We start from the raw sequence: 12,552 nt of genomic DNA, 5'->3' as shown, positions 1-12,552 counted from the left end.
CATTCTAGAGAATGTGAACTTCTGTCTCCTCCCCCTCTCCCCAATTCTATAGCATTCCCAGATTTTTACCTGCTGCTCTGGATTTGGGGCAGGGGGCACATGTGGTCTGGCTCATCTGAGACCACATCTCTGAGGATGAAAAGTGAGAATGTAGAACTGGGGAGCTCAGTTGAATTAACTCGGAGGGTGTTTGCTGTCAGGAGGAACAGATGCTGTTTAAGTCAGGAAGAAATGAGCGTTCACTCCAAGCCCTGCTTTAGAAAGCCTCTTTGTTTTATGACTCTGGGTGCAAGCGACCCTTTTAATTTTGTGTTTTGGATTCCAGCCATAGGAGGCCTTCTTTAATGTAGCAGATGGCTGCAGGCAGGCAAGCCAGGTTCCTGAATTCTGCATCCAGCAGCCCTCCCTTGAGAGGAATCTCCCAATTATGTTGCTCTGAAAGAGAAGAGAAGAGGACTTAAAATGGACACATTAAATTTACACCACAGGGAAAGTTACCACTGCTTTAAGCATCTGCAAACATTTGGGGGGTCAGGCAAACCTTTGAGCAGCTGATGAAAGGTTTGGATTTTTTTGTTGTTGTTGTTGCAGAAAGTGTGTACATAGATATATACCAAAAAATGTGCATATTCATTCTAGGGAATGAGGGGGTCACAAGGTCTCTCATATCTTTCCCTTGAGCTTCAAGGGGTGCATGGCCTGGATAGTCCTGAGCCTCCAGGAGAGGCAGCTGTCATTCTTTTATCTTATGTTTCTTTCTTTCTTTCTTTTTGAATACGTTAAGATTCTCTACATCTGAGTTATGAAAATAAAGGGTCTGTGGACTATTAAGGGATAATTTTGTACCAGAACACTTGGATTTTACAGGAGGGGGGAGGGCGGACAACCTTTCAAATGTTGCATAAAATCAGTTTAGTGTACTCTGGTTTGCACAGAACCGCCAGGCTTGTTCTGTTAAATAGTAACGTGAATTTTCTTTGGAGAATTTTAACATAATGATTTTTTTTCTCTCATTTTTTTTTAAAGATTTTATTTATTTGAGAGAGAGAAGGAGCATGAGCAGAGGAGGGGCAGGAGGAAAAGGATAAGGACACTCCACACTGGGTGAAGAGCCTGACGCAGGGCTCAATCCCACAACCCATGAGATCATGAACTGAGCTGAAATAAAAAATGGGCGCTTAACAGACTGAGCCACCCAGGTGCCCCTTTCTTGGATTTTTTTGTATACCATTTCTTTGGAAGCTCACTCTTCTCACACTTTTCTGCATTTAGCTCTGCCTCCTGCACTGTTTCTAATATTAAGATTGGAGGCGGAGCTAGTCTGTCAAGTTTGAGAACAAATCAGAATGTTTAGAACTTGGGAAGTTATCTTTTTTGTTTCCAGGACACTGTCCAGAGGAGTCACTCCAACTCAGACATTTCTTCCTCTCATGTCCAATTGCCCTCACGGTTTCAGGAAGTGGGAGTTTTTGAGGTGCCTACTAGATAGGACCCTTTATAGATCTCTGTGGTCACCGATGCGTCTATACTGGGTGACTTCTCCAGACATCACTGCATTCTTCCAATTTTACTGGGTGTGCACTGGTTGTTAAGGGAGAATCTTCAGAGCTAGAGCAAAGGATGGAATTGTCATATTTATTAAGGATACTGACACCAAAATCAATTTGCCTCAATTACCCTAAATCTTAAATTCAAAGTTAAGAATATGGAAAGACTGAGTTAACTATTCCAATTCTTTGTGATCTGTAGATGGTTTCATCTTTCCTGAAAATTACCTTCTTTTTGGTTCTGGAAAATTCAAGGTGGGAGTAGGTCATGGGCTAAACATTAAGACTGATTTGTTCCACCCAATGAACAGCTAAAACAATTATTTTTATTTAATTTTAGAAATAAAAAGAAAAGGCTCATTTTCCCCCTAAAAATCAATTCAATTAAAGAAAACCTATTTGGGACTTCAAACAGGGTTTCTCATCCTCAGCACGATTGACATTTTAGGTAGATAACTCTTGGTAGAACGGGGCTGTCCTGTATATTGCGCAGGACTTAGCAGCTTCTTGGACCTCTACCTGGTAGAGGCTGTTAGCACCACTCTCCTAGATGCGACAGTCATGACTGTTTTCAAACATTGCCAAATATTCCCCATGGGAGGAGGGCACAGTCACCCCTGGTTGAGAAGCACTGGCCTATATTATCCAGAAATGGATTTCTTTACAAATAAAGTTAAGAGCGAGGATTGAAGCTCCTTTTATCTGATCCTCATGGGAGAATGCGAAACTAAAAAATCAGTTTATCTATTTTGATGTCCCACAGAGACTATATCTACTTGCTCAGATTAGCCCATTCTACATTTGTTTTTAGAAATCATTCGATTGTTAAAAACAGGAACTTCCTTATTCCATTCCTAGGGCTTCAGCATGCCATCTCATTGACTGTTTGATAATCTTTTTTGACTATCTAGACCTTTAGTGATCTGTCTGATTTTCTATATCCTATGAGTCTGGGTAATTTCTTCACTCTTGGGGAGGCATCTTTTGGGCTCTTAAAGTTTCTATTCCTCCTTCTATGTTATCTCTTCCAACTTCAGACCTAAGTTGAGCCCACATAGCCACTTGGAGAGGTTGGAGTCTCTTCTTGCTGTGATCAGTACGTGAACACATAGTGCAGGAAACAAAACTGTTGGCTTTGAGATTACCGATGTGAGCGTTCATAGGAATCCTGCAATCACAAATTGTTCCTTGCATAATATGCGGTGACTGTGAGACAGCAAATGGTTTTGGGGAGGATTTTATTGGCTGTTTGAAGTGTGGAATGGCTCTAGTACACAAAATATTTAAACCAAATTGTTATGTCTTACAATGTTCAACAAAACACTCTGCAAACATTAGTTCTGGAAGAAAAAAAATAAAAGGCACCCTCCAAGGCAGGGTTATGGGCACTTCTGGGAGCTGTAAACTCATGCAGGCTCCAGAAATATGTGCCTTCCAAGGACTGGAAACTTCTGAATTACCAACAAATAATCAGTGAGCCTGACAAAGAGTTAAAGTACACAGACTTTACTTACACCAAATTTATGATGTAGTAAAGAGGTTTAAGACGTAGACCTGAGACTGCACACCAATGGTCAGTAGGGTAAATCGGGACCATGGCTTTTTCTGGCTTGGCTTGTAGAGGATCAGCCTCCTGAATGTCTGAGAAAGGGAGAAAAAGTGAGAAAGAATGAAAGAAGTGGCTAAGCATATAAAAGTGAGATTTTTTTGCATTAACATCCAGATTTCCAGCTGTTTTTGAAAAATCAGAAGATCTGCCAACACGGGCCCTTATTCCATTTCCCCATGGTGGCAGTTGGCTGGACTGGAACAGCAGCTGCCCCTTTAATCAGAATGTGCACTGTTGGGTCCCCCCACCCTGGCCCACTGCACTTCCTCACCAGGACCCTGTCCCATTCAAGATGGCCACTTCTCTTGCAGAGACTTTTGCAACATTTACTTAGTCTTTTCACCATGGGAACAAACTGCGGAAGCCCTGGTCAAAATAGCAGCTGCCCATTTGTGCAAGAGGGCGCTGGCTCAGTCCATGGAGTTGATAATAGAAAGCAGTGAGAAATCAGATTTGGCATACATTTTGAAGGTAGAATTAATAAGATTTCATGATGGATAGAATTAGGCTATGAGGGAGAAGATTTGGAAATGACTCCAATTTTGATTTTCACTTAGATTAATTGCCTGAAAAAGGAAACCTACGGCGGAGTACAGGAAAACCCGGGTTGAACTTTTAAAATAAGAACAAAATTATTTAAAAGTTTTCCTTCACCAGTACTCTTCAAACTGGACACCCTAGGTGGTGCCACTATCATATTCTGGGAAAGGCTGACGCTTTGGCAGAATTTTGAGGAAAAGAGCAAAGAAAAGAGCCCAATTACTAAGGGAGAGACTTAGGTTCTTGCCCCAGGAGGCGGAGTGGAGGGATGCCAGCCTACAGGTGACCTTTGGGCACCTCAGTGGCCTCACCTGTCCAGAAGAGTGTGTATATCTTGAACTATTGGGGCTGATCTCCCAATACGTGGACAGTCCTAATTTGGGGAACTCCCAAGTTCAGTCCCTGCTAGAGGGGTTGGGGGACAGCAGAGGTTCCAGGATTTCTCTATGGGAGGGGTTCTAGGGCTGCTGCTCAGAAGTTTATTTTGAAGCTAGTTTTTATAGAAAGAGGATTCTCTTCACTTAGATTTATATAGTTACTTAAAAAAATCAATAAAAGTAGCAAACTTGTGTCTTAAGATTTTTCTAGTTTTTATATGACTGAGAAAATCTGCAATTGTCCCTATCCAGGGCAATAGTGTTATTTTCTTACAGTGTGGGTTGCTTTGGTTAGTGGAGACTACTAGCGGCCATTGTGGCGGTGGGAACTCACCGACTCCCACGCCTGGGCCTGGCCATAGCCACAAGAGCCTCGGGCGGATCTGAAGCCAAGCTTGGCCGCACGGAGCCAAGAGCAGAGGCTTCCTTCTCTCTGGCCTCGCAGCGGTCACTCGGGCTCTCGCGCGCATGCGCGGACCCCAGCGGCGTCCTCCCCGGCTCCTTCCCTCCCTCATCCGGGTCCTGGGCGAGCGGGCGCCGTGCGCGTGTCCCGCGGCCGAGCTGCTAATAAAGTTGCACTGAGGGGAAGCGCGGCGACGGCGTCGGGGGAGTGCGTCCAGCCGGCGGGTGAGTGAGTGCGGGGCCCCGGGGCGGGCGGGCGAGCGGGGCCGGGGACTGCCGCTTCTTCCGGAACGCGGCTCGCCCTCAGGGCTGGAGTCAGGCCGAGGAGGGGGTGTTGGGCCGCGGGCGGAACGGAAGCCGCCCGGGCCTGCGGGGCGGGAGGTAGGCCGACTCCCGGCCTGCAGAGGTTCGAGCGGCCGAGGATGGGGCGGCCCGTCCAGCTGCGGAGGCCTTCTTGCGGCCGGGGTGGGGGGTCCCTGGGCTGGTAGGCTGGCCTTGGTCCCCGCGTCGCCTTTGCCGCGGGGACTGTGGAGCGAGGCGCTCCGGACGCCCCCGGGGGGGTATCCCAGGCCGCGCTTGGGTCCGGAGGAGCGGTTTGTTGTACCTCTTCTAAGCACCACCCTCAGTCACACCCCTGGTAGGATCGCCGAGCTCGGTTGAGCCGTCTGATCTGCTACCCTGCAAAGCTGTCCAGTGGCTTGATGAATCTGTGCCGCCGTCGCTTTGTGTTTCAGAGATAAGGATCCACGCTTATCGGTGGGAATTACACTCTGGGCACTTGTGACCTGCTACTGCACTCAGCTGGTAGTTAGACCTGGTTTCTGCCACTCGCCGTGCCCGTTTTCAGCACTGCAAAGAGTTCTTGTCTTTTCTTGTAAACTTTCGCATTAGTGCAAGGAGAATGCCTAGCCGGGCTACCTGTTTGCCTTCATCATACTCGGTCTCTGCCCGGTCTTTCACTTTAGTTATCAGTAGTCAAATCCATACTCTGGCCTCTCTCCCTCCCCCTCCTTTTCCCCTCTCTTCCCCTTTCAGCTGCTGTTATTACGTGGAGTTTGGAGGCTAGCTTTTGAAAACTCCCATGTGGCGCCCGTCTTAAGTCGGAGCATGCTCAGTAGCCCCAAACAGATTTTGGTTGCAAAAAGAACTGGGGCGAGGATAGCCTGGGTATTTGGACGTGTGCCCGATTTCTAACAAAATGTTCCAATTCTGGTTTTTTGATGGCATTGGAGAATGGAGCTGTAGGCCATCCTGGAGGTGAGGAATGCCTGAACACCCTGGGCCAGATCACTATCTTGATTGCAGAGACATTGTTTCCTGACCAGCTGGAGGTCTAGAAGGGGGGTTGGGGGAAACATTCCTGGCTGCTTGTGCGTTTCAGTGGGTGTGGTGCTAAGTATATCTTGTTTACCTTATCTTTCTGTGGAAAAAGTTTTGAAGTCTGGTTGGGTTTGTCACATCATGCGTGTTGCCTAGCACTTCCAAAAGTGTTCTTATCTAGCAACAAAGGCTGGATAGGTGGAGGTTGTGGCTTGGCTTCACAGAAATTGAGAGGAAAGTGTTCTTGAGTTGCTGTAAAAAAAAAAAATTAGATTTAAGTTATCAAAAACTAGAGTATTTGAATTTCCATAGAGTACCCAAATTGCCCAGAGTGAGTTTTCGGATTTAATTTGAAATCTGAAAGGCTCAAAAACCCTAGTCCCAGTAGATTTAGTGACATTGCACGTAGGGTACAATTTCTGCTAGATGTCAATGCTATAGTGGGTGTTGTAAGGAAAACAGTACTTAGACAAAATGTGACAGTTTCACATGTATTGATCAGAATACTGTTAGGAAATTAGTGTGTTCCAAATTTAGTAAGTAATGGATTATTTACACATTTGTACAAATTCCTTTTTTTTTCCCCCTTTTACTCCTTTGGTGGCTATTTCTTTCCCTCTGCCGTGAACCCTGAGGTTACAAGAATACAGAACAACTGAGACAATTGAACGAAAGTTACCTTCACAAAGGTGATACATAATATGTTATAGATTTTTAAATTTAATTTTTGTTTTGATTGTTTGCATGATTACATCCTCCTTTCTTTCCCTCTATATTGCAGATCCCTCAGTCAGTGTGTCTTTCTTTTTCACATAGCTGTTTTTATTGCATAAATGTTTCTGTGTCTCTTTGTTACAAAGATTTACTCATTTATCCTTCCATTTTTGAGATCTGAAAGAGCTCAAATAGGCAGGAAAAGTTAGGTGAACCTCCTCAGCTCACTTCCTCTTAGATTTTATATGCATCCATATGATGCAGTCTGATAAGAAGGAGGAAAGACAGTGGTGAACTGCGGGAAAAGAGAAGAATAAAATATTTTTGTAGATTCTGTGCAGATTTGGTGGTATTATCTACTTCTCTGGTTCACATAGGTAGGCGCCACAGAAATGGGTAGATTGATATGTGTTGCATTTCTTCCCCCTCTGGCAAAGTCAGCTATTAATTTCAGTGGGAGACAGTGGCAGAATGTTGTTACTAATGAGGTTTGAATCAGATTGTTGTTTACTGTTGATTATGTAACATGTTGCTGGAAGTATTATTAAAAGTTTCCTTCTGTAGCAAGGTAGAGGCAAGTAAATTCTGCTTACTCTTCACTGGGTTTTAATTCTTGGCTGAACCTGAGGGCACATTACACTATAACCATAATTATACCTGGGCAGCCTGTCTGTTTCCTGTTTTCATCATGAACCCAAACATTATGATTTGCAGTGATGATCTTTTTTGTCCTTTGCATTAAACAGAGGCAGTATGTTTTCTCTGTTTACTGAAAACAGATTTGTAACTTGGTCAAATCAAAGATACTGGCTTCTTAGTGTTTTGAAGACTAGGCAGTAAAATATCAGTTTTTCATCTTAGTAATTTAAATTGAAATACTAATACTATCTTTAAAAAATCAGTTTCACACATACTGTTTGATAGTATTTTATGTAAATTTTAATATTACCTGTAGCTTCTAGAGTTTTTGAATTAAGAAAGCCCTTTTTGTTTATGACTTATCAGTGTTTATTATTACCAGATGTATATGTTGGTTTAGGCACTGAGCCATGCACGCATTTGGGTGAATTTAACAGCCTCCTTGAGTATATTTTAAGATATAGCCACCTTTATTCCTTTGGTTTATCATTCTTCAGTGTTTTCTTCGGGACTGTCAGTGTTCCCGTCTTGTGTGTGTGTATGTGTGTGTGTTTCATACTAACCACAAAGAAGAAGCCAAAATAGTTTATTTCTTTAGATGTTACCACTGCCTTCCATCCAGTAGGTTTGCCTGTCTACTCATAAGGTCAAAGATGTTGAAGAAATTTTCTTCTTATAAAGGACAGTCGCAGTCTGAGAGATGATTTTTGTCTCTACCAGTCTGAATATTCTGGACAAGAGAGTTATCTGGAAGAATAGGACTCAAGAAGGCTGCACAGAGATAGGGTGCTTTCCCACCAAAAAAGGTGATCACAACCCCAGGAAGGCTGTCCATGTTTCTCACACCTTGTTTGTGTACTTCCAAAGCTAACAGAATAATAGAACTGGAATTTTTAGTGCTATATTATCCAGTTTATTGCCTTTGTCTAGAACTGTGAATCTGAGAGGTTTGTTTACTAGTTGGAAGTTGAAGATATACAGTTCTTTTGGAAGAATTGTTAAAATTTACATTGTTGTTAGGACAACATCTCCCATTTTCATATGTCACTTTCATATTCTAAATTTTATTTTTTTAAAAGTTTGAAAAGATGGGATAATTACATAGTAGGTTTTTCAGAAATAGTCATCTAGTTCCTAGCTTTTTAGTTTTGGTGGTTTTTTTTGTTTTTTTTTGTTTTTTTTTTTTTGCTTTTGTTTTGCTTTGGGCAGCTAAGTGGAGAAAATTTTGGCCCTGTCATAGTAGAGAGGTGGTTTCAGTGAGTTTTCTTTCTGCTTTTATTGTAGTATTCCCAAACTTGGTTGTGATAATATTTTAGAAGAAAGAATTCCTTATTAGACCATTCTGAATGGATAGTACCATAATTATAATTGACTTTGGAAGCTGGTGTTAAAGTACATTTTGTAAACAGGTTTTGCTCTTGAGTTCTGTGGTGTACCAGTCTCTGTCTAAAAGGTATATACAATTTACAGACTAGTATACTCTGAAAATTTGGCAATGGTCTGATGTGTTGTGAGAGTCTAACTAGATTTTTCCTTTTGACTTCTGTGTATGTTTTGTTATTGCTGAAAATAACAGTGAGAAAGAAAGTGGTGTCACCATCCCTCCTTTCTCTGAGCATAGCACCTGGAGTTCTGAGAAGTGTCTTACACTTTTCAAATTTAACTGTGATCTCAATACAGCTGGTGCTTTCAAGGCAAGTTTTGTTTTGTTCAGTTCTGTTTTCATGATGTGTTAGGATCTGTCTTGCATCCTATCTGGTAGGCTGTATAACTTCAGATCTCGTTATTCTGGTTTGTATGTTCCTAGGAAAGGGGTACTGCAGAGATACTTCAAAGCTAGTCTTCTGTTTTTCTTTCCCTTTATTTACATCTCTGTGCCCACTTAAGTGAGTGCCTGCTTAACTCACTGACCATTTCCACTCTTTGGAGGTGGAAGTGTAAATTAAATGAAAGATGACAGGAGCCGAAAAGGTACCCAGAGCCATATTTGCTCCCTTTTCTTCTATGTGACTTGAACTCTGGGGTGCACATGAGGTATCTGGAGAACATCTTCCTAAAGCATTGTGTACACAGGTTAGTGCTTTGTGCTCCTGAGACACATTTTAGAGTATAATGATTTGGTGTCTGCCTTTGACGATTTTATAATTTAAAGGAAAGCACTATAATGATTGACCAGCTCTGTGTCTATTCCTGTGTCTACAAGCCTGTACTAGTAGACTCCAACACATCTGGTAGTAATATAGGAAATCTTGCAGGCTCTGTGGGGCTGAGTATACATCTAGATCAGGCTCTGCTTAATTAGAGGACTCAGAGGAGCAGGTGAAGTTTAAAGAGTGATTAAAAACTGGGAGATAAAAAGAAATAGAGACTTGTGTGGGCACAAAGAGAGACTATGTAAGATTATTCTGTGAGAAGTGTCAGAGAACATGAGTTCAGCTCCTGAATGGCCTTGAAATCCACTATCAGAACTTTGATATCTTGGAAATTGAGAACCACGGTTGGGAAAAGTGGAGATCGAAGTGTTTCTCTGCCAAAAGTTATTTCAGTGCCCATGTGATTGTAGCCCCACTTTCTTAGAGATGTTCCCATAAAGAATGGGATTTCTGAATCTAGGAAAGCTTGTAGGCAAGCTTGCTCTTGGTTTCTCTTCTCTGCCTGCTGCCATGGATGTGGCTTACATGTTTTAGTAATTGTGTGACTGGATCTGGGCTTGGTTTGATGCTAGTGGTGCTGATACTTGGTGACTGCTATTGGTATTAGAACCATAGGGAAGGATATTTTTTAAACTTTACCTCCACCAGCCACAAAAAAGTTACCTTTGGAACAAAGTGACTTTCTTCTGTCACAGATGATCCTGAGGGCCTTGGTTTTCAAACCTCCTGCAAATCTGGGACTCTTGTTAAAATAGTGGGAGGTAGGCCCCTAATCTCAGACCTCATGAATCTGAATTTTGTGGAATGGTTATGAGAAATTTCTTTCTTTAGAATCCCCATTTGTAATTCTTTTCTACAGGTTTGGCTGAGATTATGGCAGGTTGTGTCCCATATGGGCATTTATTTGTGTGGGTTGATGTGCTCAGCAGGTTTCTGTTTTGGCTAACAGTGTTGGGTGAAATTTTTGGATTGGTTGCTTGCCTTTTATTTTAGATTGAAGCAGTTAGGTGTTGGAGCAGAAAGTGAGGGAGCTGTTTCTATGAATTGTTTTATCAAGTCGGGGCATGAGCCCTGTGTGTGTATGTGTGTCTGGGGATGAGTGTGGAAGGTGGTTTGTATATATCTTTATGGGAGTTGGTTAAGAGGTCCCACTCAAGTAGCTTGAGGTAAGAACAGGATCTTTGGGTGTTTGATGTTAGTATGATTTCATTGGAAATGGAAGCTTGGTAAAGCTTAATAACATTTCATTCATACATTTAATGTATGTAAAAGGTAACTCCTGATCTTCTTTTAGCTCTGCTATCAGCCTTCCCCCAGATCAGTTGATTGCAAATCCTGTTCTTCCAGTAGTCAGTACTGACACCTTGGAATCATTGTTGACTCTTCTGTTCTCACATTCCCAGTATCTCTTCCATCAGGAAACTTACTGTTCCCTAAAATGTATGTGAAGTTACCTACTTCTCACCACCCAACTGCCATCACTCCGGTCTAAGCCATTATCATCTCTCACATAGCTGACTGCAACTCCGAGCTGGTCTCCAGCTTTTACCCCTGCTATTTATTCTCAACACATCAGCCAGAGTAACTCTTTAATAATGTTGGTCAGAAACTGTCATGTCTCCATCAGAGTGCTCGCAAATGTGTTCGCATTTGACTTAACAACCAGTGCCCTTAAATGCAAGTCTCTTACCTATTTAACCCCATTTCTTATTTCCCACTCCTTGTTCACTTTATTCTCAGGCTGCACTGGTCTTGCAGTTCCCCAAGCCTGCCAGACATGCTTCTGCCTTGGAACTTTTACATTGCCTGCTGCCTTTGCCTGAAGTGATTTTCCACAAATACTTGCCTGGCTTATTCCTATTTCCTTCAAGTTTTGACTCTGTTGGTGCCCACTACAGTGAGGCCCAGCTCAGCCATCACATTTAAAATCACACCTCTCCCATACACCATTTCCCATTTACCTTCTTCTGCTTTATTTTTCTCCATGGCACTTTTTACCTAACAAACTATAATAATCACTTGTTTATTGTCTTTTGTGTGTCTTCCTCCACTAGAGTGTAACACTACATGAGGACAGAGGTTTTGGTCCCCTTTATTCACATGTGTATTCCCAGCTCCTAGAATGCTACCTCAAAATACTTTATTTTTTTTTTTTTAAGATTTTATTTATTTATTTCACAGAGGGAGAGAGATCACAAGTAGGCAGAGAGGCAGGCGGAGAGAGAGGAGGAAGCAGGCTCCCTGCCGAGTAGAAAGCCCACGTCGGGGCTCCATCCCAGGACCCTGAGACCATGACCTGAGCAGAGGGCAGAGGCTTTATCGCACTGAGCCACCCAGGCGCCCCAAGATATACTTTTGAATGAATTACTTGAATACATTTAGCAAGTTCTCTGAATATGCTTAGTATTGTTTCTTAAAGATTACATTCTAGTGGGAGAGGAAGAAAATCAGGTAAGTCAACAAATAATTACATATGTAGAGTGAAGGAAATGAACACAGTATTGGGATTGGGGGAAACTGACTTTATATAGGATTATGGGGTTGATGTCAGGGGACGGTCTATGGGATGACAGCTGAAGCTGAAGCCTGAATGAAGAGAGAGCTTGGAAATTAGTGACTGAGGCTTGAGGAAAGCAGAGAATGGCATTTGTAAAATCTCTGAGGTACAAAAGACATTTCGGTATAGGAAGATAAGTGCTTTTGAAAGATGAATTGGGAGCACAAGTTGTTTGCCCTAGTTTCTCATTGATTTTTATTAAATTTCAGCCTCCAAATTTGTATAATTCTAGATATGGTGGAGAGAATTCTTTTGAAATACGAATGTCTCTTGAAATGTAAATGTAAATCCCTCTTTTTTTTTTTTTAACAGTTTATTTATTTATTTGACAGAGAGAGATCACAAGTAGGCAGAGAAGCAGGCAGAGAGAGGAGGAAGCAGGCTCCCTGCTGAGCAGAGAACCCCATGTGGAACTCCATCCTAGGACCCTCGGATCATGACCTGAGCTGAAGGCAGAGGCTTTAACCCACTGAGCCACTCAGGTGCCCCTGTAAATCCCCTCTTTAGTAAGAATTTAATATGGCTGAAGTACAGCTGGACTTTGGTTTGAAATTTGTTTTTTCCCCCTGACTGTACAAGAAGTACATTTACTTTAAGAAGTACAGAATTGGGGCGCCTGGGTGGCTCAGTGGGTTAAAGCCTCTGCCTTCAGCTCAGGTCATGATCGCAGGGTCCTGGGATCGAGCCTCGCATC

The 12,552-nt window shown here is 42.6% G+C and overlaps 1 protein-coding gene and 1 long non-coding RNA gene across 3 annotated transcripts in view; one reads left to right on the top strand and one right to left on the bottom strand.

Moving 5' to 3' along the window:
- Positions 1–283: 283 nt before the first annotated feature.
- Positions 284–4,497, bottom strand: LOC309862126. Its single transcript, XR_014310312.1, has 3 exons — positions 4,408–4,497; positions 3,062–3,188; positions 284–435 (listed from the first exon to the last, which is right to left on the bottom strand). It is a non-coding gene; the product is annotated as an uncharacterized lncRNA (long non-coding RNA).
- Positions 4,498–4,528: 31 nt separating this feature from the next.
- The window catches only part of SMAD5 (SMAD family member 5), a 53,723-nt gene continuing 45,699 nt past the window's right edge, over positions 4,529–12,552 (top strand). Inside the window, exon 1 of one of the 2 annotated variants that reach the window (XM_082725614.1) lies at positions 4,529–4,700. The gene's annotated coding sequence lies outside the window, so the exon portion shown is untranslated. Of the gene's footprint in view, positions 4,701–6,435; positions 6,485–12,552 lie in introns of those variants that run through there. The other variant, XM_082725615.1, reaches the window with a different exon arrangement.

Source organism: Mustela nivalis, assembly GCF_964662115.1.
Source record: "Mustela nivalis genome assembly, chromosome: 3".
In the NCBI taxonomy this organism is placed as follows: Eukaryota; Metazoa; Chordata; class Mammalia; order Carnivora; family Mustelidae; genus Mustela; species Mustela nivalis.
Note: the sequence above shows the minus strand (reverse complement) of the source record. Positions and strands in the feature narration are given on the sequence as shown.